The 22,937-nt window shown below is 35.3% G+C and overlaps 1 protein-coding gene across 1 annotated transcript in view; it reads left to right on the top strand.

The window, feature by feature from the left end:
• The window catches only part of POMC (proopiomelanocortin), a 59,184-nt gene that overhangs the window by 27,277 nt on the left and 8,970 nt on the right, over nucleotides 1-22,937 (top strand). Inside the window, exons 2-4 of the mRNA XM_074227260.1 lie at nucleotides 15,216-15,316; nucleotides 16,780-16,857; nucleotides 19,645-19,908. The gene's annotated coding sequence lies outside the window, so the exon portion shown is untranslated. The remainder of the gene's footprint in view (nucleotides 1-15,215; nucleotides 15,317-16,779; nucleotides 16,858-19,644; nucleotides 19,909-22,937) is intronic.

The raw sequence follows: 22,937 nt of genomic DNA on the forward strand, positions 1-22,937 counted from the left end.
AGAATTTATAGGATCAGAATTTATAGAATCATAGATTTAGAGCTGGAAAAGAATGTCGGAGGTTTTTAGTATCCAATCCCCTCATTGTTCAGATGGGCTAACTTCTGTTTTCTCAATGGAGAAAAATGACCACAAGACACAGAAGATTAGAACAAGATGAGGTCAGAGGGAAATGAGACTTAATGTAAGCTGGGAACTGAGGGTTCCACTCAATTTTCCCCTGGTGAGACCAAATCCACAGCACTGTTTTCAGTTCTGGGTCCCATATCAGAAAGAGAAGATGGGTAAGCTTGATCATTTCCAGAAGAGGACCAGTAAATTGAGGGACCTTGACATGATACTATGAATTAGGCAACTGGTGTCTAGAGTGCTGGGCTTGGAGTAAGCAAGACCTGAATTTGAATCTTTGCTTCAGATACTGGTGATCCTTGACAAACTGTTTGACCTCTTTCATTTTTAGTTTTCTTATCTTTAAAGTTGCAATAACAATAGCACCTACTTCACAGGGTTGTTGTGATAATAAAAAAAGGCCGTATGTAAAGCACAATGTAATGTTAATTAATATTATTACTAATAGCAATAATGTTGCCACTAATACTGGCCTAAAGTCAGAAAGACTTATCTTCTTGAATTCAAATCTGGCTTCAGATGCTTACTAACTGTGTGGCCCTGGTCAAGTCACCCTTTTGCCTCAGTTGACTCAGCTGTCAAATGAGCTGAAGAAGGAAATGACAAATTACTTCAATATCTTTGTAAAGAAAATCCTAAATGGGGTCACAAAGAGTTAAATATAACTGAAAAATAAAAGTAATAATAATAGTATTATGTCATTATTATGACAGTGGTTTAAATATAGTTACGGCATAATTTTTAATAATGTAATTATAATATTATTATTAGTAATAATAATAATAATAATAATAAAGGAAAAATGTCTTGAGGAAAAAACTAAGTTGGGATATAAAGGCTGTTTTCAAGTGTTTGATAGGTTATCTTATAAAAAAGAAATTGAATTATTCTGCTTGGACACAGGGGAGGTAGACTTCAGTTTGACATATAGATAAGATTCTAAATATCCAGGAACTATACTGTACAGAAGGGGAAGGGGGCTGTCTTGAGAGTGAGTTCCCCATCACATTCTACAGCCTCTTATGAGTGTTATATAGGGAAATGATAGCAGATATGGGTTAGACTAAAGGGCCTCTGAGGTTCTTTCTAGTGCCAAGATTCTGAGATCCTACAAGTACCCAGATGGAAGAAATCATGAATATTTTGAAGTATTGGGTACTAGTGTTCTAAACTCCCCTACCCACAAAGCAGGGAGCTCTTAGCTATGTCTGCAGATTAGACACAAGCCTATGTATTAGATTCATTCTTTAAGTGAATTGCCTTTTAGATGTTGTCATCATTGGGTTGGGTAATTAATTTATCGGATGAATGTTGTAAGTGCGTAGAATTGTCCGGAAATCTTTCTTTGGTGGTGAGGTAGAGGCAGAGTTTCAAGAATGCACTCACCTCCCTAATCCTTAGTTTTTCAACTGGGTAGGATTTAATTTGAAAAGTAAGTGGCACTTAGGTGTGAACAGGTTTTGGAGTCAGGTGCAAAGCCTGCATTCTGTGTCAGAGCAGCAGATGAGAATAATGAAAACAGTAGTGAGGTCATTAACACTGAGGACCAAGGGCAAAGTGACCCCAGAGCTTTTTTTTCAGAACCCTCTGGGGTTTTGCTTTAGATCTCTTTTAGGCAATTTCATCATCTTCAGCCTCTATACACAAAACCTGGAGACCTGGGCAAGTTTAGCCTATTGAAGTCAAGACTTGGAAGGAATGGAATTGGGTGGAAGGGGTCTTAAGTTATGTAGAAACTGTCAACCCTAAAATTGTAAGAACCTTAAAACCATGGGGTTAAAACAAGCATAACAGAAAAAATATAGATTAGACACGAAGTTTTATTCTCTGGAATTTATGAAGCAAAACCTATAGGTAATCCTGTGATGATCAAAAGGAAACAGGGAAAGAAAGTAGATTCTTATACCATTTAGGGAATGGGAAAAATCATTAATCTCCTTAGTGGTCTGTACATAGGAATTTGTATAATACCTCTAACTGAAGCTGAGCTACAAAGATGATCATCTTTATATTTCTTCCCGAATCCTCCTCTTGTGTCTTCCTGGGAGGATGGACTCCTTACATCCTGAGTGTTGTTCTCCTAGATTTGTAATTAACATAGTGACCTTAATTTCTAACTTAATGAGTCAAGGTGATCTGATTCAGATCTAGTATTCTCTAAGGGGAATTAATCTTCTATCACAATATAGTTATGAGAAATTATTATTGCTTTCACAATACTCAGCTGTCAAGCAGATTTTCCTAAACATGTTCAACCATATCGCACACACATACATTGCACCCCCATTCAATAAGTTCCACTGGCACTCTACTACTTTCAGGATCAAATATAAAATCACCTGTTTGGTTTTTAAAGTTTTGATAACTTTATAACTTTTTCTACCAGTCTTCTTACCCCTTACCCCTCCCCATTATGTATTCTGTTATCTAGTGACCTTGCTATAAGGCATTCTATCTCTAGAATCTTTTTCATTTTCAATGACGGCCCTCATTCCTCCTGATTTCCCTGATATCCTTTGGGTTTCAGCTAATTTCCAGTTTTCTGTAGGAAAATTTTCCCCAATATTCTTAAGAAGTCAACTCCTCTTAATCTTGTGCTTTCCCTCTGAGATTATTCCCAGTTTTTCCTATATATACATATGTCTTGTTCAGGGATATAAAATTTCCTTTAAATACTTTGAGTGCATCCCATAAATGTTGGTATGTTGACTCATTGTTGCCATTCTTTTTAATGAAATTATTTGTAATTTCTATGATTTGCAATTTGATCCACTCATTTTTTTAGGATTAGATTATTTAGTTTCCAATTAATTTTTAATCAATGTCACTTTGACCTTTTGCTAAATGTAATTTTTATTGTGTTATGATCTGAAAAGGTTGCACTTAATATTATTGCTTTTCTGCATTTTATTGTAAGGTTTTTTGCCTTGATATATGGTCACTTTTTATGAATGTGCCATGTAAAACTAAGGAAAAAAGTATACATTCTTCTATTCCCATTCACTTTTCTCCAAAGACTCATCATATCTAACTTCTCTAAAATTCTATCCATCTCCTTCTTTCTTGTTTATTTATTTCTTTTTTCAATAGATTCATCTAATTCTAAGAGGGAGGGTAATTGAGATTTTATATCTATCTTGTTGATATATTATTAGCTTCATGTTCTCCTCCCCCCCCCCCCCACCCCCGGTTAAACTAAACATTTTGTGAACAGGAACTAGATTTTTTTTTTTGTTTACTTGGGTTTTTTTCCATTTCTTATATCATTTTGCATGGTGTTTAACACAAAATAGTATCTATATAAATGCTTATTTCTTCTTTTCTTCCAACATAGAAAGGATTTATGATTCCATCAGGGTTAGATTTAGTCAGATTGAATACCTCTGGAAATGCTCATGTGAGATGACGAGATTAGGAGATTAGAAACATGACTTCCTGTGATCACAACTGGGCTTGTTGCTTAAAGAAGGATAATATTTTATGTTTTATTTTTAAGATTTAAATATTTCATTTATTTGTTTTTCCAACTACATGCAATGGTAGTTTACACCAATCTGGTTTTGCAAGGTTTTGAGTTTTACATTTTTCTTCCTCCCTTCCTTCCTTCCCCCTCCCCTTGACAGAAAGCAATCTGATATAGGTTCTACATGTAAAACCATGCTAAACATAGATCCATAGTAATCATTTTGTGAAAGAAGGATCAAAATCAAAAGGAAGAAAAAAGATTAGAGAGGAAAAACAGCATAATACATAAGACAACTTTTAAAAATTGAAGATAGTAAAGCTTTGGTCTTCATTTAAATTCCACAGTTCTTTCTTTGGATATGGATGATATTTTCCATCATAAGTCTTTTAGAATTGTCTTGATGATTGTACTGCTGAAAATGAATAAGTCCATCAGTGTTGATTATCACCCAGTGTTGTTGTTAGTGTGTATAATGTTTTGTTACAATTTTCTCTTGAGAAGGACAATAGCATTCACTCCCTCTTCTATCCAAACCAAAAGCTACCTGATACCCTAACCCTTGAACTCAATAGATAGAATTCCATCAGAGCAGTTTCAGTTCTGCTTAGTTTTAGAAGCTTTACTTCACCTCCACAAGCACAGCTCATCTTCATTCCTTTTGGCAGTTCTTTCTAATCTGTGACAAAGGCTTAGCTCTTATAGACTCACAGAGCCAATTTTTAAAATGTCATTTATTTTATCTTATTTTTTCAATTACATTCAAAAATAGTTTTCAAAATTCAGCTTTTTCTAAGTTTTTGAGTTCCACATTTTCCTCCTTATGTTTAATGTATTTCCATGTTAATCATGTTATAAAAGAAAAATAAGAATAGAAGGAGAAATCATGAGAAAAAGAAAAAGCATAAAACAAATTTTAAAAACTGTAATTAGTATGCTTTGGTCTGCACTCAGACTTCATAGTTTTTTCTCTGGATATGGATGCATTTTTCCATCACAAGTCTTTTAGAATTGTCCTTGATCACCAAATTGCTGAGAAGCTAAGTCCATCGTAGTTGGTTATCACAGAGTTGCTGTTACCGTGTACAATGTTCTGCTCACTTCACTCAGCATCAGTTAATGCAAATCTTTCAAGGCTTTTTCTGAAGTCTGTTCATGATTTTAAGAGGTTTTACCTCATAGGTGACATATGCAAGAATTCCCACTGTGATACTTCTTCTTCCTCTCAGGTGGCCTTACCTTATCTTCAGCCTAGTTAGCTAAATTGACTGTCCAGTCAATTTATATTCAGAAAAGGACTCTTACACACTACTTTGTCAGCTGGAAAACAGACCTATGATTTTCAAGGAGAAGTTGATTGTAGTGACAAGTCTTTTTCTTCTTCTTTTTCTCCCATGTCTCTTCTTTCTTTCAGTGTCTTAGCCCCTAAGTTATAGTTACCCCAGGATTAGAATTCCAAGTGAAAATTATAGATGGAAACACAACCTATAATGCCCTCCTCATGGTTTGAAAATTATTTATGTGAGAGAAATTTCTCTTCATTACCTCAGAATTACAACTCTTTTCTCAAACTTCAAATCTTAGTTCATTTAGTGGTAAAGCAGGACAAAAGGTTTCTTTTTAATTTAATATTAAGTTTTTTTTTCTGAACTTGAAAAATCCATTAATTATAAACATTTCTACATTCTTATGGAACAAAAGAGAACATTTTATATAAAACCACAAATTTCAATTGTGTTCAGTTTATTATTAAAAGTATATACTAAATTTATCACAATGATGTTCTGTCTATTTCTCCCTGAAATTCCTTCTATTCTCTAGTATGCACTTTTAAAAGTGATATATCAAAGTTAGCATACAATTCTTTTCTCATCTTTGTATCAGTATTGCTAACCTAACCTTTCCTCCCAAATCTCTCTCACATGTCCCCAACTGAAAACCTTCCCTTTAAGCAAATAAATGTAGTCAGCTAAACAAATTCACCCATCGACCATGTCTGGAAATATACAACCCATTTCGCAACCCTTGTTCCTCATTTCTCTATAGAGTATGGAAGCATTCTTCATCTTAGATGGTTTTTGTATTGATGAAAGTATCTTAAAAGTTGTTTTTCTTTCCAGTGTTGTAGTCACAACAAATTATTCTCTTAGTTCTACTCATTTCCCTTTCTATCAATTCATAAGATCCTCTCATTTTCCTCTAAATATTTTCTCTTCCATCTCTTTTGATGTGATAATATTACACTGAATTAATATAGCTTGTATGGCTATTTCTGAATTGCTGGACATCACTTAAGCTTTCAAGCTCTTTACAACAATAAAAAGTGCTGCTATGAATATTTTTGTACATCTAGGTCTCTTCTCTCTTTCTTTTCCTTTTTGAGGATATAGCTTAGTAGTGGTTGGCTAATAGTATGCACTAATAATTTTTTTTGCAGTGTAGTTCCAAATTTCTTTCTAAAAACAGCTGTACCAATTCACAGCTCCATCAACAACATATTAGAGTAACTCTCCTAATGCATCATCTCCTATAATTATAATTTTCTTCTTTTGTTATCTTTACTAATCTGATGGGGAGAGTGTAGAGTTGTGTTTTTCTCTGAATGTTTCTTTTTTTCTAATTTTTTTTTGCAAGGCAAGGGGGCTAAGTGACTTGCTCAAGGTCACATGGCTAGGTAATTATTAAGTGTCTGAGGCCACATTTGAACTCAGGTCCTCCTGACTCCAAGGCCAGTGCTCTATTCGCTGTGCCACCTAGCTGCCCCTGTGCTACCTAGTTGCCTGGAATGTTTCTTATTATTAGTGATTCATAATTTTTTAAAAATATGGTTGTTAATAGATTTATTTTCTCCTTTTGAGAATTAATTGTCCTTATATTCCATAAGCTATCTTGGTCTTGTATATTTGAATAAATTCCCTATACTTGAATTAGTTCTTCAGTATCTCACTTATCAGGGAAAATTGATGAAAGATTTTTCCTATTTTACTGTTTTTCCTTCTAATTCAAACTCAGTGATTTTGTTTGTGCAAAAGCTTTTCAATTTTATTCAATCAAGACTTTATTTCCTGTGATCTATTCTGTACCTTTTTTATACTCAAGAACTCTTTTCCCTACCCATATTTGCAAAAGGAGCTCCTTCTATATTACTCTATTCTTTTCTTTTTCTTATTTTCTTGCAGGGCAATGGGGTTAAGTGGCTTGCCCAAGGCCACACAGCTAGGTAATTATTAAGTGACTGAGCCTGGATTTAAACTCAGGTACTCCTGACTCCAGGGCTGGTGCTCTATCCACTGCGCCACCTAGTCACCCCACTGAAGACATCTTAAACTCAGTATGACCAAAACTGAGCTCATCATCTTTCCCAATAAACCTTTGCCCTTCCAAACTTTCCTATTACTGTCAAGGGAATCACTCTGGGCATTTTTACTGTTTGTCTTCCATGTCTGGGTTGCTTTTCATCTTCATTTTTTGGCTTTCTTAGGCTTCCATTAGCAACCAACTAAAATTCCTACTTTTGCAGGAAGACTTTCCCAATCCCTCTTCTTTCTAGTACCTTTCTCTTTGTTGGTCACTTCCTGTTTGTCCTGAATATAACTTATTTGTACAAATATGTATATATTTTATTTCCTAATAAAATTGCAGCTCCTCAAGGGCAAATACTGCCTTTTGCCTTTTTTTTTTAAATTCCCAATGCTTAACTTCACATAGAGCTTGGCACATTTTAGGTACTTAATAAATGTTTACTGAGAATATTGAGTTCTTTGCTTTTATTGAAGACTATTATGGTGATTTGTGTCTAAATCTGTTTTATTGGTCATTATTTCTATTTTTGACCAGAAACATTTTTTTTATTCATTAAAAAAATAGAAATACATATAGGAGAAAAGTTTTTGAAGGCAAGGGACCTCTCTATTGATTTTAAGAGTAATTTTTTTTTCTTATTTTGAGGACAGGATATGTGATTGGGCACAGTGTCCAGGTCATAGCAGATGAATAATAAATGCTTGTTGAAATGAAATGAATTGATGAATCTTTTAATCCTTCCATGAAAGTTTGAAGAGGAGAGGAAATATCAAGAAGAGTTCCTATCTCCAGCGTCATCAGAGAATGAGTTGTCCCACATTAGTATGTAATTAGAGATTATTTGTCCCTGTAAGCAAGGAAACTTTTCTTATATAAGCATACTTGATGGGCATATTTCTAAAAATGCACTTTCCTGTTTGTTTGTTTTCTAAACAGAAAATGCTGAGCATGATTTAACCTTTTCTGTATGACTCAGGGACATCAATTTGAGTATTATTATAGCTCACATTTATGTACTGCTTTATTATGTTTGAGCTACTTTCTTCATGACAGTCTTATAAGGTAAATAGTTGGAGTATTCTAGTTCCATTTTACAGATAAGGAAACTGGGGCTCCAAAAATGGGGTGTAGTGAAAGACCACGGGATTTGGAGTCAAAGGTCACTTGACATAACATTCCAGAACCCCTAGTCATCTCTACATCATGCTAAGGCATCAGAATAAGAGTGTGTAGTGTTCACAAATAAAAAAGGTGAATAATAGTTTAGATTTGTCCCAGAACAAAGAAACCTCTCAAATTTCTTCTATTTGTTAATCATAGACTTAAGGCTTCTAGGTGGGGCAGTAGAAGAATATTTCATTGGGAGTCAGAGGACATGGGTTCAAGTGCTGTCCTTCCTATTAGCTATTCACCTCTCTAGGCTTCAGTTTTCCATCTATAAAATGAGGACATTGGATTAGAGGTACCTTTGAAGTACCTCTCAATTCTAAATCTAGGATCCTGTGACTGATTTCAAATCCTGACTGCTACTGACTCCTTGTATGACCTTGAGTCACATAATCAAACTTTTTTTAAACTTTTATTTCCTTGTCCGTTAAATGAAGTTGGACTAGATGATCTCTAAGGTCTTTTCTGGTCTAAATTCTATGAGCTTAAGTTGGTTGGGCCATAAACATTTATTAAGACCTGCTGTGTGCCAGGCACTATTACTAAGAACAGAACAAACAAAGAAATGCATAAGACAGGCTCTGCTCTTAGGGAAATAACAGAATAAGAGGGAAGATAATATGTAAGCAACTATGAACAAAGAAGATATATGCAAGATAAAATAGAAATAATTAACAAAGAAAAAGCACTAGATAAAAAGAGGATTAATAAAGTCTTCCCAGAAAAGGATACCTTTTTGCTGAGATTTGAAGGATACCAGAAGTGGTTTCCCAAAGGTTACAGTGACAGAGTGATGCTATCATGGACATTGATGTAGAAGTATTGGTTTTGATGCCTATGCTACATTATTCACTATAATTCACTGAATCTCACTAGTATTCAAGTTTTTGAGTTCCCTACATCCCTGTTGCTTTTCAGTTTTAAAAATTTATAAACCAGATTTTATTTGCAATTTCAAACCCCACTCTGGATTGAAATTAGTCAGTCTACAAGTCAAGTTAAAAAGCATTTATTGAATACTTTATTATGTGCCAGGGACCGTGATAAGTGCTAGAGATACAAAGAAAGGCAAAAACAATTCCGGACCTTAGGAGCTTATCTTCTAATGGGGGGAAGACAAACATAACAGTAATAGATACATACAAGATATGTAAAATGGAGGTGGTAAGATGATGAAAAAAGATGGAGAGAGAGAGACTAAGAAATGTCAACAGAAGGTAGTATTTGTATTGAGTCTTGAAGGAAGCTAGGGAAATTGAGAAGTGGAGATGAGAGAGAATATTCAAGCTATGGAAATGGGAGATAGAATGGAGTGTGTGAGGAAAACCAAGAATTCCAATTTGACTGGAAAAGAGATGGGGAGTAAAGTGTAAGTGGAATGAAAATGCTGAAAGGGTTCAGGTTGTAAAGAGATTTAAATGCCAAACAGAGGACTTTTTATTTGGAATCTGGAGATAATATGGAACCACTGGAGTTGAGAGGAGGAGAGAAATGGACAAACTGATGCTTGTGGCAGCTAAGTGGAGGTTTGATTGGAGTGAGGAGAGACAAAAAAGCAAAGAAACTAATTATAAAGTTATTGAAATAGTCCATTTGATAAGTGATGAGGACCTGAACTAGAAAGATGCCAGAGTGAATGGAGAGAAGGGGAAATATATTAGAGATGTCCACTCACACACGAAGTGCCTTTCAATTGTCTCCTAGGTGATTTTCATCTCCAAACTTTTGGTAAGCCTAGTATTTTATGACTTGCAACCATATAGCAACATTGGGAGAAATTTACATTCATAAATGGACCCACTGTTTTAGGAAAAAAGTTTGGGATCAATGAAAAGATTTTTAAATTGTCCAAAGACAATCCAGTTCATTTTCCTTTCTTGTTAAATTCTAGAATCAACACATGGCTCAATTAAAGTTCCTGGGAAACAACACACACACATATTTGTATGTATATAGATGGAGGTATGTGTGTGTATACAGTGAGATAAACACAGGTTTATATAAACATAAGCATAGGTTCATGGGTTGTTCATCTAACGCTTTATAATACTCTTGGCTCTTTCTGGGTGGATGATAAGATCAAACTTTTTTTTGAGTGGTTATGGATCTCTTCTAGGAGGTTCTTCCATGTTTTCAGGGATTGAAGCAAAGCACAAGGTCATCTGCAAGCTACTATTTATAAAGAATTCTTCTTCAACTTGGAGTATGATGTCAATCTCTTCTGTGAGAGTGATGAAAATCTCTAGCATAACTCATCTGATAGGGTCATTTAAAAAAGGTGATCTATTGTTAATATCTTTTTTTTAAATTTTATTAAAGATATTATTTGAGTTTTACAATTTTCCCCCAATCTTACTTCCCCCACCACAGAAAGCAATCTGTCAGTCTTTACTTTGTTTCCATGTTGTACCTTGATCCAAATTGAGTGTGATGAGAGAGAAAAATCATATCCTTAAAGAAGAGACAAGAAATCTAAGAGGTAACAAGATCAGACAATAAGATATCTATTTTTTCCCCTAAATTAAAGGGAATAGTCCTTGAACTTTGTTCAAACTCCACATCTCCTTATCTGGATACAGATGGCACTCTCCTTTGCAGACAGCCCAAAATTGTTCCCGATTGTTGCACTGATGGAATGAGCGAGTCCTTCAAGGTTGAACATCAACCCCATGTTGCTGTTAGGGTGTACAGTATTTTTCTGGTTCTGGTCATCTCACTCAGCATCAGTTCATGAAAATCCCTCCAGGCTTCCCTGAAGTCCCGTCCCTCCTGGTTTCTAATAGAACAATAGTGTTCCATGACATACATATACCACAGTTTGCTAAGCTATTCCCCAATTGAAGGACATTTACTTGATTTCCAATTCTTTGCCACCACAAACAGGGCTGCTATAAATATTCTTGTACAAGTAATGTTTTTACCCTTTTTCATGATCTCTTCAGGGTATAGACCCAGTAGTGTTATTGCTGGGTCAAAGTGTATGCACATTTTTGTTGCCCTTTGGGAGTAGTTCCAAATAGCTCTCCAGAAGGGTTGGATGAGTTCACAGCTCCACCAACAGTGTAATAATGTCCCAGATTTCCCACAACCCTTCCAACAATGATCATTATCCTTCCTGGTCATATTGGCCAATCTGAGAGGTGTGAGGTGGTACCTCAGAGAAGCTTTAATTTGCATTTCTCTAATAATATTGTTAATATCTTTCAAAGAATCTCACAACATTTTTATGTATGCATGGGAGATATCTTATTGGAAGAGACATTGAAAGGCAAAATTTACTGAGTCATGCTTTTTTATTGCCTAGAAAGAAGAAGCACAGTAGGATTGGGTATAGCAAACTGGGCAATATTACTTACCCAAATCTGTTTTCTACTATTGTCTTCATCAATTTAGTCCATGATCTTCTATTATTTTTCTGAAATAGTTATCAAAATATTTTTTATTATTTTTAAAATTCTGAACTTAAGAAATAAAACAAGCACTTCTACAACATAGTAGGATAGAATAAAAGATGATTGCATATGAAACTACAAATTTAGTATGTGTAACTCTCTATTCCTTTTAAATATAGAATAAAATTATCGTGAGAATTTTTCTTCCTTTCCCTCCCCTGACTCCTACCCTAGAGATAGCTACCATTAGACACAAATATATGTATACATTTATATGTATATTCTAAGCCATTCTCAACATCTATTTATCAGTTCCTTCTTTGGTTGAAGATAACATCTTCCTTCATAGGTCCTTTGTAGTTAATTTGGTATTTATAATGCAGTTATTTTAATTTTTTTGTAAAGATGAAAAAGTAAGAATGTAGGTTGGTAGTTATTTCAGTTGCCTTATTTTGAAAGTAATAAAGTTTGAGGTTTTTTTCCACCTATATCTTTGATGTGCATGCCTTAATGATAGATCCCTTTAATTCTCTTTCAACTCTATCACCTTCAGAATAGATTTCTTCTGTGAACTTGGTCTATCTAATCCAGGTAATTTTTCCATTGGGGCAGCTAGGTAGCACAATGAATAGAGTATCTTGCCTGGAGTATGGAAGACCTGAATTCAAATCCACCTCAGACACAACCTTGTTTGCCTCAGTTCCTTATCTGTCAAATGGACTGGAGAAGGAAATGACAAACCACTACATTATCTTTGCTAAGAAGCACCAAATGGGCTCACAAAGAATAGGCCATGACTGAACAACAATAAAAGATGGTGCATTGGCCAGAGCACTGGCTCTGGAGTCAGGAGGACTTGACTTCTTCATCCTCAGATACTAACTGTATGACCCCAGACAAGTCACTTAAGCTCTATCTCTGTTTCCCCAACCTTAAAACTATTGCACATATATCCTGGGGTTTTAGTGAGGATGAAATGAAATGTTTGTAAAGTGATTCTGGTACATAATAGGACATTTTAAAAAACCTAATTTCCTTCATTTCTCTTTCCTTCTTTCCCATTTTTGTTCTCTTTAATATCTTCTCTTTCTAATATATAAGCATATGTAGAATTGTGGTTAGAAACCCAGTGTGGTAATTTATCTGTTCTTGGTTGTCAAATGAATTCACTATTAAAAAATTCTATGGATATTTTCCATCTTTTATCACTTCGTTGTACTCTTTATAGTTGTAACTTAAAATGATATCAGGATGATTAACTGGGTCTCTTGCCAAACTTTCATTTAACTGGTTTTTACTATCTGCTGCTTTTCTTTGTTTTATAAACTGATGTTATTCATAATATTTGACAATCTTTCTCTATAGGATTTTGAAAATGGGTTTATATTCTAAAACAGCATTGTCTTTGCCTGCCATATCTCTCTGTATAGCAAATACATCAAATGTTTCCTAAGACAGTTTTAAAATTCATTGGCTGTCCTCATTATGAAGATTGATTTATAGGGACTGAGCTTCCATATGAAAACACAGAATTATCACAGTTCATGTAGCTGTCCTTTCCTCTATCCATTTCCCATTTTTTCCCATCAATAACTGACTTCAATAAGTCAAGTTGGAATTATTTTAATAACATACTTTTATCTTTTAAATTAAAAAAATCTTCTAGCTTTGTATTAATTTTTTTCTCTTTTCTCCAATAGGTTAAAGGTCTAATTTTACATAAATGTACTATTCAGGAATGACTTTATCATTAAGAAATTGCTTTTTTGTCTATTAAAATACAATCTGCTTCATTTTCTATGTTACATTGTACTAACTAACCCTGTAAAGTTATTCTGGTACATAGTAGGAAATTTAAAAAACCTAATTTCCTTCAAAAACTCACAACTCTTTTCTCAAACAAAGCATTCTAACTGAATATGTATGTGATTGAATGTATTTGAATATATATGTAATATGAATATAATTGAATATGTAATCTAAAAAAAGTTTCCTTTCTCACACCTCACTGTTCATTCACATTTCCCAATCTCTGCTCTACCTGCCTCTTCTCATCTTTGCATTAAAGTTGTTGATTAGCATAGTATGTGGGTTTGTTTGTTTTTTACTGATTTCTCTAACTCTTCATTTTGTGCAATAATACATGTTCATACATGAGGAACAATTATCTTCACATTGGTCTTTTTTGCAAATGTTTATCATGAACTCTAAAATATCAGGTATTCAAGTGGTCTATGAAATGAAGTTTCTTGTTGTCTTTGGACACATCAAAAAAAAAAAAACCAACCTCTCCAATCTTTTATTTGCCTCTTCAAGGAGAACCCATAAACTTGCAATCTATTAAGCTACAACTTTATTCTCTCTACTGATTTTTTTATGGTAAGAATGTCAAGGTCAATCTAATTTAGTTACTTTAATAGTGTATCCATTTATTAGTTCATTGGACAAGGATTTCACATTGAGAGTGTCAAAAAATATATATAATGTTCATAGAAGGGATAAAGAATAGTGTGATTTTTAGCATTTTCTGTCCCTTTTTCTACTACTCTTCCATTGTCATTGAAGAAGTAGAAAAAGGTGACCATGACTTAAGGCCATTTTGTTGTCATTTCTGTTTTATGGATTGCCATGGTCAAGGAATTCATCATTAAAAGACCAGGGAAGCTAGGTGGAACAGTGGATAGAGCAATGAACTTGGAATCAGGAAGACTCATCTTCCTGAGTTCAAATATGAACTCAGATACTAGCTGTGTGACCCTGGATAAATCTATTAACCCTATTTGCCTCAAATTCCTCATCTGTAAAATGAGCTGAAAAAGGAAATGACCAATCATTCTCCAAAATAGGATCATGAAGAGTCAGTCACAGCTGAAAATAACTGAACACATACTGATGTTGAACTTTTCTATACCTAAATAGGCTGGTCTTGGGAAAGTAAATTGGTTATTGTTGGGAAGACCTTGAATCTTTCCAACATGATAGAAATTTCCAAGGCTTGTGTTCCACAAACAGGGTCACCGTCACACCAAGCTGAAGCACCAGAGGAGGACTATGAGATCTTAAATAAAAGAAGGGAAATTGATTGCTTGTGTTTGCTTGAAGCTTTAGGAAATATCCAAAACTTTTCTCGAGTTTAGTCTCAAGGTCAAGGCTGCTAGACCTTGATGTGGTTGGTGGAGAGAAATCAGAAACATGCAGTGATACAGAAAAAGGAAGGAAGGAAAGGAGCATTTATTAAATACCAATGATGAGTGCCTGGCACTGATCTAAGCCTTTAACCAACATTGCCCGATTTGATCCTCACAACAACCACAGAGGTGGATGCTATTATCATCCTCATTTTGCAATTAAGGGAACTGAGGCAAACAGAAGTTAAGTGACTTGTCTAAGATCACACACCTAGTAAGTGTTTGAGGCTGGATTTGAACTCAGATTATCCTGAATCCACATCTGGTTTTCTATACATTGCACCAGTTAGCTGCCTCAGAAGAAAGAACACTGGATGGAGAACTGGATGACCTATCTGCATTTAAGTTTTTAACCTCTTAGGATTTTAGTCTTTTATCCATAAAATGAAGGGAGTGAGCTAGATGCTATTGATTTTTTTCCAATTCTAGAATTTCATTTATCTGTGAAAATGAGGCATCCCTATTTTTTTCCTCCTCTGATGATTAAATTTACCAAGAAAGTCTCAGGTTAGCAGTGGTTAAGTCCTACTGTGTTGTGAAGTCTAAAATTTGAAATAATTTTTCTTTTCTTAGTATGAATAGATAATATGAGGAAACAGAGAAGAAAATCTAATGGAGGCATCTAATACTCCAAACAACATCTATTTGCAATACTAGACAAAGCAAAACACAAGGTATGTTGTTGAGTTCCCAGTCCCTACTCCAACCCCCACCCCTTCTGGGGCAGTTAGGTGATATAGTGATCCATCATGGAGTCAGGATCCGAGTTCAAATTTGACCTCATATACTTACTGTGTGACCCTGGGCAAGTCACTTAACCCTGTTGCTTTCATTTTCTCATCCACAAAATAAGCGGCAAACCACTCCAGTGTCTTTGGCAATAAAACTTCATATGGTATCATGAAGAATCAGACATGATTGAACAATACCAACACTCCACACCCCTTGTAACTCATTTCAAGGAACAGAAGCACCCTTGGTACCGACCCTATTTTCCACTTAATCAGTTCTAGTTGAGATCAAAGGAAGCCTTTTCTTTGGGATTAGAAGGGTCACCCTCTCCATGTTGACTCTATCTTTAGAAACCTTTGATATCATGAGGTAGGATTGTTCAAGATATTTCTCAGTAAATAAAATATTTCTACTAAAAGATACCCAGCAAAAAAATCTGATGGAATATACTTTGGACCACTCTGAAATTGAAAGGAGCTGCCATTTGAAGCTATTCTTCAATAACAGCTGTCATATATATATATATATATATATATATATGTGTGTGTGTGTGTGTGTGTGTGTGTGTGTGTGTGTGTGTGTGTGTATATATATATATATATAGCTGTATTATATTTCCCACCCTAGATTAGGGTAGGGATGTTGATAGGTCTTAAGAATATGAGTGGAAAGAGATTGTACAATTTTCCTTAAAAACTCTTGGACTTGAAGTTAGAAGTTCTGAATTCTAATCTCTGCTCTGTTGCTTATGTGACCTTAAGCAAGTCACTTTACCTGGGATTTAATTCTTGCATCTGCAAAATAAGGTGACTGGTCAAAATGATATTTTGTGACCCAATTAGCATCTTACTATCAGGAAATTCAATTTAATTAAAATAAATTACCATCTATAGAGCAACTACTAAGGAGCAAGGCACAAAGAGATACCCAAAGATGAATGAGACACAGTCCTATCCTAAAAGATTCCATGATCCAAGATAGAAGGAATTTACAAAGCATTTACTCCTAGTCAGACACTATGCTAAGCACTTAAAACATTTTTAATCCCCATTTTTATTTTTAATAGTATTTTATTTTTCCCCATTTATATATTATGAAAATTTTTGTAATTTTACAAGATTTTGAGTCCCAAATTTTTCTCTCTCTCCTTCCCTCTTCTTAAATTAGTAGGCAGTTTGATATAGTTTATACATGTGCTATTATGTATAACATATTTCCATATTAGTCGCTGTTGTGGATGAAACAGATCAAAAGGAAAAAAATAACCACAAGAAAGAATAAAGTAATTGAGGAAAATATACTTCAATCTACATTCAGCATCTATTTTATCTGGATATGGATAGCAGTTTGTGAATCTTTTGTACTTGTCTTGGATCATTACTGAGAAGATCTTGTTTATTCACAGATGATCATCATATAATGTCTATGCGAAGTACTTTAAAATAAATATTCTTTCATTAGATCCTCACAACAACCCTGGGAGGTAAGTGCTGTTATGATACTCATTTTACAGCTAAGAAAGTGAGGCAGACAGTGGTGAAATGATCTGCTTAAGATCATATAGCTAGTAAATATCTGAGGACGAATTTGAACTTGGGACTTTCTATCTCTCGGTTCAGAGCTCTATTTATTGTGCCACTCTCTCCCCTAGAAAGAAGATGTTAACATAAATAACTAAGACAAGGAATACGTAGGAAGAACAATGAGATTTAATTGAACAAAGATTTATTAGTTTATAGTTTCAAAGTATTTCCTAAACCTTGGTTGCCAAAACTGAACAAAATTCTCTAAATGTGATTTTCACTGGGAAAGTGAAGAGTTCAGAATAACGTAGGAACCTAGGTGGCTAGGTGGCTCAGTGGATAAAGCACCAACCCTGAAGTCAGGAGTACCTGAGTTCAAATTCGGCCTCAGACACAATAATTACTAGCTGTGTGGCCTTGGGCAAGTCACTTAACCCCATTGCCTTTCAAAAAAACCCTAAAAAACCCCAGAATAACAGGAATCTCCATAGTTCTGTAGACTATATAAATGTCAATCCAGACTAAGACTGTCTTAGCATTTTTTGAGCTTACCACATTCACTCTTTAATCTTTTTCAGATGGACTGATGCCAAGCCATGCATCCCCCATCTTGTACTTAGGAAGTAGGTTTTTTTTACCCCAGTACACAAAACTTTGCATTTATCCTGCTAGAATTTCATCTCATTAGATTGGACCCAGGGCTCTAGCCTGCCAGGATTCTTGATCTAATTGTCCTTCACCATGATCACTTTGTGTCATTCGAATATTTGATAGGCATATTCTTTATGCCTCTCTCTACAGAATTGTACAGGGCCAACTGCACACTCCTGAAGCATCTCACTAGAGATTTCCTTACACTGTATATCCCCAGAATTTAACACAGTAACTGACCCAGAAAATAAATGCTTATTGAATGATCCTTTGCAGAGCTTAGGGAGATATAAATCTTAGATATCAGGTAGGGTCTGTCTTGTAGTCTGGTAGGAGCAGTACAAACAAAGATAGCTATAATAATAATAATAATAATAATAATAATAATAATAATAAAAACTAGGATTTGTGTAGTGTCTATTAGTTACCAGACACTGTGCTGAGTATTTTAAATATATTATCTCATTTGATTTTCACTAAAACACTGGTTAATTATAATTAACCCCATTTTAAAGTTGGGGAAACTGAGACAGAGAGCATTTAAGTGACCTGCCTAGGATCAGGTCACTTAGAAGTTGAAGTAAGCATCTGAGGGTAGATGTGAACTCACGTCTTCCTGATTCCAGGCAAGGTCCTCTATCTATATAGGTGGGAAATTACAAAGAGTTATGTGATATCTGAGGGGGGTTGGCTTCTATGCATCATGGCTTGTGCATTGCAACAGTGTGATTTTTGTCAAGCAAAAGCTGGAATTTGGAATCACGTGTGCTATTTACTACTTGTATGAAGGCAACTAGGTGGCATAATGGATATAGAGTGTTGGGTCTGAACTCAGGAAGACTCATTTACCTGAGTTCAAAGGTAGATGTCAGACCTTACCTTGTGTAACCTTGGACAAGTCACTTAACTTTGTCCCAGTTTCCTCATCTGTAAAGTGATCTGGAGAAGAAAATGACAACCCACTCCAGTATTTTTGCTAAGACCCTAAATAGGGTTATGAATAGTCAGACACAAGTGAACAAAACAAAAACTACTTTATGACCTTATTATGACCCATTTAACCTCTCTAGGCCTCATTACTTATCTGTAAAATGGATTAGGTGACCTTAGAGATCTTCTATATCTCTAATCTTTGATCTAATGGCTTGATACAGGGCATTGGGTAGAGCTGGATTGGGAGAGGATTGGTTTTGAATAGTGCTACTGATCCATATAGGGAAACGAAGACAGTGCAGAGATGCCAACTCCATGCTTCCCCCCCCCCAACAACTTCTACAATTTGATAGAGGATCATCTTTGTTTTCACTGATATTAGGGTACTCCTCACTTTTTTTCTGTGCCTTACTTTCCCCAGGTGGAATAATATCACCAAGTGAGGAATACCAATAATAATAAAATATAATAGTAATAATAATAATTGACATTTATGTATTACTTGAGACTTTAAAAAGTGCTTTGCGGTCAATCACTACTTCATTTGATCCTCACAACCCTGCAATGTATTCATGACAGTTGTTATCATCACAAAAAAGCTGAAGGGACTTGTGCAAGGTTGGGTGCTAGAAAAAGGAATAGAATTTAAGCTAGGAATCTTCCAAATTCAAACTCAGTAAATGCTCTTTCGATGATGCCATAGACGTTTATTTCAAAAGATTTGGAAAATATGAAGAATCACAGAAACACATTCACTATTGTGACATTTGCTTTGGAAAAACCAAGGAAATTAAATCTCCTCAGGCTTCATAAATGACCTACAACATGATCCCCCAAAATGGACAGGTGATGACTAACCCAAGGTGCTAAGCCATGTCAGGAGCCAGGAAAGGAGAGACACAGCTACCTGATGCATGTCTTTAATTAAGTTAAGCGGGCAACCCGGGGATGCAAGCAGATGTTTAACTTACCCTGGAGAGTGTTAATCTTCTAGTTAGCTAGGAAAGAGATCAAGTCTTCTTTTGGACATTGTTTGTCCTTTTGTTCTGCATTTTACCTGGAACATTCCTCCTCCTTTTTTTCTGTCCCTCTCAATTTAATCAAACTCATCTCATCTCCCCCCTCACTTTCCATTGATGGTTCTTTTGTTGTGGTTTGAAAAGGTCTGCCAGGGAGATTGCTGCAAAGAACACCCCCCTCTCCCCACAGCTATAAAAGGACCAAGGACAGGGAAAAAGAGAGAAGACAGAGAAGAGGAAGATCGAGAGGAGAGAGGAGAGAGAGAGAGAGAGAGAGAGAGAGAGAGAGAGAGAGAGAGGTGAAGGAAGAGAAGAGAGACGGAGCAAAGGAATCACAGAGCCTACAAACATTCATCTACACAAAAATATCCTGGCCGCAAGAGGCAGAAGGCAACTACAGAGCAACAGGTAAGGAGGGGAAAACAATATATAGGCTAATCTTTCTAGTTTGATCCCTGTCGCCAAAAAGCCTTGTTCCTAGGGTTTCCTTTCACCTTTTCCCACTGAGATCAAAGAATTTATGAAGAATTTAAGGATGCTAAGGGTTCAGATGACACAGTTTTGCTGTGTCAAACCTGGTAGTATCGGTCCTTGGTGTTTTAAAATTTTTCAGTCCTTTAGAATTCTGAGGCAAATGTTTTGAACTAAGGGGTTGAGAGAAATCATCATTTCTTTAGAAATAGGAACTTTATAATTTTTTTTTACACAGGGATAATAACCATACCAGCTTATATTTCTTTCCAAGCTCAAATCACTCTGTAGACAATGTGTCTTCATTTGTCTGCACAGCACCTCCTTGAAGAAGAGCACTTGGAATCGCTAAGAGAGTGATACTCATGTCGTTTTTCCTGCTTCCTTTCATATCTTCATTCATTCATTTTTCTTTCTTTTTCTTCCTTTTCCTCTCTCCATCTTTCTTACTCTTTTCTTTTTATCTCAACCATTCTGTCTTCTAATCTGCCAAGAGTAAAAAAAAATGAAAAAGCAGTAGTATGACTTTATTTAAATTTGCTTTGATGACATAATGCATTTTGCTGTTAATTCTAAATTCAATACAAACTGGGAACAAAGCTAATTAAACTTTACCATTAACTTGTCATTCAGAACAGATTTTCCTCCGTAGTCTTCATTTTCCTGTTCACTCATAGCATCTGATTCATAGATCAGGACCAACTGATTTAGTCCAACAGAATTATAGATACCGAGTTTCCCTTTCCCATAAATGTTTGGTTTTAACTTAGGTTTTGATGATTATGAAGTTGTCCATGGTTCTGAAATCCTCCTTTCTGTTCTACTTCACAGAGTTGTAAAACTTTCATTGTAGAATTTTCATAGTTCACAGAAGTAGAAAAGATTTAGGGCTAGGCACTTAGTCCAAGGCTCTTTCTGCTTCTTAAGCAGAAAGAAAAAAGATGACACAATGATAAAACACTCATTATTCAATCGACTTTTTTTTAGGGACAAAAAGGTTTATTTAAGTATTGTTGTAACATGTATATGTATATATATATATATTTACATAAAATACATTTGTAATATATATGGAATACAGCAGAAGCTAAGGGAAAGAAAGAGTAAAGGCAGTGAGAAGATGAGCAGTAAAGAAAGGTATACGAGCATGAGAAGTTACCTGGGGGATCATGCTCCCTAAGAGTGGACTGTTTTCCCAAAGGAAGATGAACCCATCAATTGAGTTTTAAAAAAATTAAAACAAATGCTGTTGAGATGCTGCAAATAAGATTCCTCTAATTTAATTCAATTTGGTGAGAATTATTTAAGCACCCACTATGTGGCAGGCACTATGCCAAATGGCCTCAGAGTTCCTTTCCAACTCTGAGATTCTATGATTCCCATCCCCATTGGTCTGTTTTTCTGGATTGTCTTTCTTTTACTTAGTTGCCTGGTCTGACTTGAGCCACCATCTTCAGCCAGTCAATGAGCCAAATAGGTCTAGGAAAATCTACTTTTCTAGCTGAAGTTTATCAATTAAAAAAATAAGATTTCTTACAAATGCTATTGAAACTTCTCTGTCCAGTATTGTTATTGCCTTTTTCTGTCTATTCCCCTTTATATTACTGTAGCATCTGATAGCAAAAGAATTCTAAAAGAAACAGAAAATCCAGACAATGGTGACACCTGTATGCAACTGGCCTACAGGAATTATCCCTGTTTTAATACCAGCTGTTTGATAATGCTGACTAATTTTTCCTAAAACTAAGGCAAGTTTGCAGCAAAATTATTATAAGGATGAAGTTTCTCTTTCTGCCTTCCAAATCCCTTCAATGTCCTTAAGTACTGGATACTGTCATTAGATTATGAAGAATCTCGTTTTACGGATAGTGAAATTGAGTCTTAGAAAGAGGCATCAAATTGTCCTATGATTTCAGGACTAAAACTCTAGTCTCCTGAATCCTGGTCTAGAACTGCTCTGTCGTTCTTCTCCCTAGGTTTCCAGGACCCTGCCCTGTATTGTATCACCAGGGACCATGTATGGGAGAGTTCTAGACTTTTCTAAGTCATTTCTTGTGACTCCCTCTTTAAACTTTACTTATGTGTCCTTTTCCTACAGGGTTGCACTTTCCCTTGTGGTACCTGATGTTTATTTTTTTTAACATAGTTTAATCCTCTATAAAATGAAGTAGATAATCACAAAGGTCCCTCCCATTCTAGATTTTGTCCTGTTGTAAAAGTGGGAAAAAATTCACATTAACTTAATTCAAGAAACATTGACTCTTTCTGGAAAATCAGCGTTAAAATGAAATATTGTGAAGACTAATAAGATAGACTTTGGTCCATACTTTGAGATAGATGTCAATTATGTACTTGACTATTAGCAAGTATAGTTCTTTAAAGATCATGGTTTTATAGACCATATGTTGCAGAATTCTTCTGCCACCATTTCAGATGTTGACAGCAGTTAAAATCTGGATATTAAAAGTCATCATTAGCAGCAGCAGAAACATCCATACATTTTGCATCTAGTCTGGGTCAGATACTCAGTTATCAAGAGACATAGGATAAAGCCCATTTCTAGCCTCAAGGAGCTGACCCATATGAGTGGAAAGAGTAAAGACACAAAAATATCTAAAAATAGAAATATGGTGAATAGATGGTCAGGTAATAGGGTCCAAAGTAAAAATAATCCAAATTCATCTAGTACTTTGTGCTTTACAAAGATTTTTACATGTTATCATATTTGATCTTCATGACAATTCTTTGAAGTTGATGCTATTGTTCTTATTTTACAGATGGGGAAACTAAGACTTAAAGATGTTCTATCCTACCCAGGATCACACAGCTCTTAAAAATCAAAGGCAGAGGGGCAGCTAGGTGGTACAGCAGATAGAACACTGGCCCTGGAGTCAGGAATACCTGAGTTCAAAACTGACCTCAGACACTTAATAATCACCTAGCTGTGTGACCTTGGGCAAGCCACT

Source organism: Macrotis lagotis, chromosome 1 (assembly GCF_037893015.1).
Source record: "Macrotis lagotis isolate mMagLag1 chromosome 1, bilby.v1.9.chrom.fasta, whole genome shotgun sequence".
Lineage (NCBI taxonomy): Eukaryota > Metazoa > Chordata > Mammalia > Peramelemorphia > Peramelidae > Macrotis > Macrotis lagotis.